We start from the raw sequence: 5,561 nt of genomic DNA on the forward strand, positions 1-5,561 counted from the left end.
GGTAGAGGAGAGGGGGAGAGAGGATAGGTAGAGGGGAGAAGGAGAGGAGAGGGGAGAGATGATGAGTAGAGGAGAGGGGGAGAGAGGATAGTTAGAGGAGAGGGGAGAGAGGATAGGTAGAGGAGAGGGGGAGAGAGGATGGTTAGAGGAGAGGGGAGAGAGGATAGGTAGAGGAGAGGGGGAGAGAGGATAGGATGAAGAGAGGGGAGAGAGGATAGGTAGAGGAGAGGGGGAGAGAGGATAGGATGAAGAGAGGGGGAGAGAGGAGAGATAGAGGAGAGAGAGGAATGATAGAGGAGAGGGGAGAGAGGATAGGTAGAGTAGAGGGGAGAGAGGATGGGTAGAGGAGAGAGGAAGAGGAGAGAGGATAGGTAGAGGAGAGAGGAAGAGGGGGAGAGAGGATAGGTAGAGGAGAGAGGAAGAGGGGAAGAGAGGATAGGTAGAGGAGAGGGGAGAGAGGATAGGTAGAGGAGAGGGGGAGAGAGGATAGATAGAGCAGAGGGGAGAGAGGATGGGTAGAGGAGAGGGGGAGAGGATGGGTAGAGGAGAGGGGAGAGAGGATGGGTAGAGGAGAGGGGAGAGAGGATGGGTAGAGGAGAGGGGATAGATAGAGGAGAGGGGGAGAGAGGATAGGTAGAGGAGAGGGGGAGAGAGGATGGGTAGAGGAGAGGGGAGAGAGGATGGGTAGAGGAGAGGGGAAGAGAGGATAGATAGAGGAGAGGGGGAGAGAGGATAGATAGAGGAGAGGGGGAGAGAGGATAGATAGAGGAGAGGGGAAGAGAGGATAGATAGAGGAGAGGGGGAGAGAGGATAGGTAGAGGAGAGGGGGAGAGAGGATGGGTAGAGGAGAGGGGAAGAGAGGATAGATAGAGGAGAGAGAGGAATGATAGAGGAGAGGGGGAGAGAGGATAGGTAGAGGAGAGGGGAAGAGAGGATAGATAGAGGAGAGGGGGAGAGAGGATAGGTAGAGGAGAGGGGGAGAGAGGATAGATAGAGGAGAGGGCGAGAGAGGATAGATAGAGGAGAGGGGAGAGAGGATAGATAGAGGAGAGGGGGAGAGAGGATGGGTAGAGGAGAGGGAAGAGAGGATAGATAGAGGAGAGGGGGAGAGGATAGGTAGAGGAGAGGGGAGAGAGGATGGGTAGAGAAGAGGGGAGAGAGGATAGGTAGAGGAGAGGGGGAGAGAGGATGGGTAGAGGAGAGAGAGGATAGATAGAGGAGAGGGGGAGAGAGGATAGGTAGAGGAGAGGGGGAGAGAGGATGGGTAGAGGAGAGGGGGAGAGAGGATAGGTAGAAGAGAGGGCGAGAGAGGATGAGTAGAGGAGAGGGGGGAGAGGGATAGTTAGAGGAGAGGGGGAGAGAGGATAGGTAGAGGAGAGGGGAGAGAGGATGGTTAGAGGAGAGGGGGAGAGAGGAGAGGTAGAGGAGAGGGGAGAGAGGGATAGGATGAAGAGAGGGGAGAGAGGATAGGTAGAGGAGAGGGGAGAGAGGATAGGATGAAGAGGGGGAGAGAGGATAGATAGAGGAGAGAGAGGAATGATAGAGGAGAGGGGGAGAGAGGATAGGTAGAGTAGAGGGGGAGAGAGGATGGGTAGAGGAGAGAGGAAGAGGGGAGAGAGGATAGGTAGAGGAGAGAGGAAGAGGGGGAGAGAGATAGGTAGAGGAGAGAGGAAGAGGGGAAGAGAGGATAGGTAGAGGAGAGGGGGAGAGAGGGATAGGTAGAGGAGAGGGGGAGAGGATAGATAGAGCAGAGGGGGAGAGAGGATGGGTAGAGGAGAGGGGAGAGAGGATGGGTAGAGGAGAGGGGGAGAGAGGATGGGTAGAGGAGAGGGGGAGAGAGGATGGGTAGAGGAGAGGGGATAGATAGAGGAGAGGGGGAGAGAGGATAGGTAGAGGAGAGGGGGAGAGAGGATGGGTAGAGGAGAGGGGGAGAGAGGATGGGTAGAGGAGAGGGGAAGAGAGGATAGATAGAGGAGAGGGGGAGAGAGGATAGATAGAGGAGAGGGGGAGAGAGGATAGATAGAGGAGAGGGGAAGAGAGGATAGATAGAGGAGAGGGGAGAGAGGATAGGTAGAGGAGAGGGGAGAGAGGATGGGTAGAGGAGAGGGGAAGAGAGGATAGATAGAGGAGAGAGAGGAATGATAGAGGAGAGGGGGAGAGAGGATAGGTAGAGGAGAGGGGAAGAGAGGATAGATAGAGGAGAGGGGAGAGAGGATAGGTAGAGGAGAGGGGGAGAGAGGATAGATAGAGGAGAGGGCGAGAGAGGATAGATAGAGGAGAGGGGGAGAGAGGATAGATAGAGGAGAGGGGGAGAGAGGATGGGTAGAGGAGAGGGGAAGAGAGGATAGATAGAGGAGAGGGGGAGAGAGGATAGGTAGAGGAGAGGGGGAGAGAGGATGGGTAGAGAAGAGGGGGAGAGAGGATAGGTAGAGGAGAGGGGGAGAGAGGATGGGTAGAGGAGAGAGAGGATAGATAGAGGAGAGGGGGAGAGAGGATAGGTAGAGGAGAGGGGGAGAGAGGATGGGTAGAGGAGAGGGGGAGAGAGGATAGGTAGAAGAGAGGGCGAGAGAGGATGAGTAGAGGAGAGGGGGAGAGAGGATAGTTAGAGGAGAGGGGGAGAGAGGATAGGTAGAGGAGAGGGGAGAGAGGATGGTTAGAGGAGAGGGGAGAGAGGAGAGGTAGAGGAGAGGGGAGAGAGGATAGGATGAAGAGAGGGAGAGAGGATAGGTAGAGGAGAGGGGAGAGAGGATAGGATGAAGAGAGGGGAGAGAGGATAGATAGAGGAGAGAGAGGAATGACAGAGGAGAGGGGGAGAGAGGATAGGTAGAGGAGAGGGGGAGAGAGGATGGGTAGAGGAGAGAGGAAGAGGGGGAGAGAGGATAGGTAGAGGAGAGAGGAAGAGGGGGAGAGGATAGGTAGAGGAGAGAGGGAAGAGGGGAAGAGAGGATAGGTAGAGGAGAGGGGAGAGATGATAGGTAGAGGAGAGGGGAGAGAGGGATAGATAGAGGAGAGGGGAGAGAGGGATGGGTAGAGGAGAGGGGAGAGGATGGGTAGAGGAGAGGGGGAGAGAGGATGGGTAGAGGAGAGGGGGAGAGAGGATGGGTAGAGGAGAGGGAGAGAGGGATGGGTAGAGGAGAGGGGATAGATAGAGGAGAGGGGAGAGAGGATAGGTAGAGGAGAGGGGTGAGAGAGGATGGGTAGAGGAGAGGGGAGAGAGGATGGGTAGAGGAGAGGGAAGAGAGGATAGATAGAGGAGAGGGGGAGAGAGGATAGATAGAGGAGAGGGGAAGAGAGGATAGATAGAGGAGAGGGGGAGAGAGGATAGGTAGAGGAGAGGGGGAGAGAGGATGGGTAGAGGAGAGGGGAAGAGAGGATAGATAGAGGAGAGAGAGGAATGATAGAGGAGAGGGGGAGAGAGGATAGGTAGAGGGGAAGAGAGGATGGGTAGAGGAGAGGGGAAGAGAGGATAGATAGAGGAGAGAGAGGAATGATAGAGGAGAGGGGGAGAGAGGATAGGTAGAGGAGAGGGGAAGAGAGGATGGGTAGAGGAGAGGGGAAGAGAGGATAGATAGAGGAGAGAGAGGAATGATAGAGGAGAGGGGGAGAGAGGATAGGTAGAGGAGAGGGGGAGAGAGGATGGGTAGAGGAGAGGGGGAGAGAGGATAGGTAGAGGAGAGGGAAGAGAGGATGGGTAGAGGAGAGGGGAGAGAGGGATAGGTAGAGGGGAAGATAGGATGGGTAGAGGAGAGGGGAAGAGAGGATAGATAGAGGAGAGAGAGGAATGATAGAGGAGAGGGGGAGAGAGGATAGGTAGAGGAGAGGGGAAGAGAGGATGGGTAGAGGAGAGGGAAGAGAGGATAGATAGAGGAGAGAGAGGAATGATAGAGGAGAGGGGGAGAGAGGATAGGTAGAGGGGAAGAGAGGATGGGTAGAGGAGAGGGGAAGAGAGGATAGATAGAGGAGAGAGAGGAATGATAGAGGAGAGGGGGAGAGAGGATAGGTAGAGGAGAGGGGAAGAGAGGATGGGTAGAGGAGAGGGGAAGAGAGGATAGATAGAGGAGAGAGAGGAATGATAGAGGAGAGGGGGAGAGAGGATAGGTAGAGGAGAGGGGGAGAGAGGATAGGTAGAGGAGAGGGGGAGAGAGGATGGGTAGAGGAGAGGGGAAGAGAGGATGGCTAGAGGAGAGAGAGAGGATTGGTAGAGGAGAGGGGGAGAGAGGATAGGTAGAGGAGAGGGGGAGAGAGGATGGGTAGAGGAGAGGGGGAGAGAGGATGGGTAGAGGAGAGGGGAAGAGAGGATGGGTAGAGGAGAGGGGGAGAGAGGATGGGTAGAGGAGAGAGAGGATTGGTAGAGGAGAGGGGGAGAGAGGATGGGGAGAGGAGAGAGAGGATTGGTAGAGGAGAGGGGGAGAGAGGATAGGTAGAGGAGAGGGGGAGAGAGGATGGGTAGAGGAGAGAGAGGATTGGTAGAGGAGAGGGGAGAGAGGATGAGTAGAGGAGAGAGAGGATTGGTAGAGGAGAGGGGGAGAGAGGATAGGTAGAGGAGAGAGGGAGAGAGGATGGGTAGAGGAGAGAGAGGATTGGTAGAGGAGAGGGGGAGAGAGGATGGGTAGAGGAGAGAGAGATTGGTAGAGGAGAGGGGGAGAGAGGATAGGTAGAGGAGAGAGAGGATTGGTAGAGGAGAGGGGAAGAGAGGATGGGTAGAGGAGAGGGGGAGAGAGGATAGATAGAGGAGAGGGGGAGAGAGGATAGGTAGAGGAGAGAGAGGAATGATAGAGGAGAGGGGGAGAGGATAGGTAGAGGAGAGGGGGAGAGAGGATAGGTAGAGGAGAGGGGGAGAGAGGATAGGTAGAGGAGAGGGGAGAGAGGATGGGTAGAGGAGAGGGGGAGAGAGGATGGGTAGAGGAGAGGGGGAGAGAGGATGGGTAGAGGAGAGGGGAAGAGAGGATAGATAGAGGAGAGGGGGAGAGAGGATAAGTAGATGAGAGGGGAGAGGATAGATAGAGGAGAGGGGGAGAGAGGATAGGTAGATGAGAGGGGGAGAGAGGATAGGTAGAGGAGAGGGGAAGAGAGGATAGATAGAGGAGAGAGAGGAATGATAGAGGAGAGGGGGAGAGAGGATAGGTAGAGGAGAGGGGGAGAGAGGATGGGTAGAGGAGAGGGGAGAGAGGATAGGTAGAGGAGAGGGGAAGAGAGGATGGGTAGAGGAGAGGGGAAGAGAGGATAGATAGAGGAGAGAGAGGATAGATAGAGGAGAGGGGGAGAGAGGATAGGTAGAGGAGAGTGGAAGAGAGGATAGGTAGAGGAGAGGGGAGAGAGGATAGGTAGAGGAGAGGGGAAGAGAGGATGGGTAGAGGAGAGGGAAGAGAGGATAGATAGAGGAGAGAGAGGAATGATAGAGGAGAGGGGGAGAGAGGATAGGTAGAGGAGAGGAGAAGAGAGGATGGGTAGAGGAGAGGGGAAGAGAGGATAGATAGAGGAGAGAGAGAGGAATGATAGAGGAGAGGGGGAGAGAGGATAGGTAGAGGAGAGGGGGAGAGAGGATGGGTAGAGGAGAGGGG

Source organism: Oncorhynchus nerka, linkage group LG27, assembly GCF_034236695.1.
Source record: "Oncorhynchus nerka isolate Pitt River linkage group LG27, Oner_Uvic_2.0, whole genome shotgun sequence".
Taxonomy (NCBI): domain Eukaryota; kingdom Metazoa; phylum Chordata; class Actinopteri; order Salmoniformes; family Salmonidae; genus Oncorhynchus; species Oncorhynchus nerka.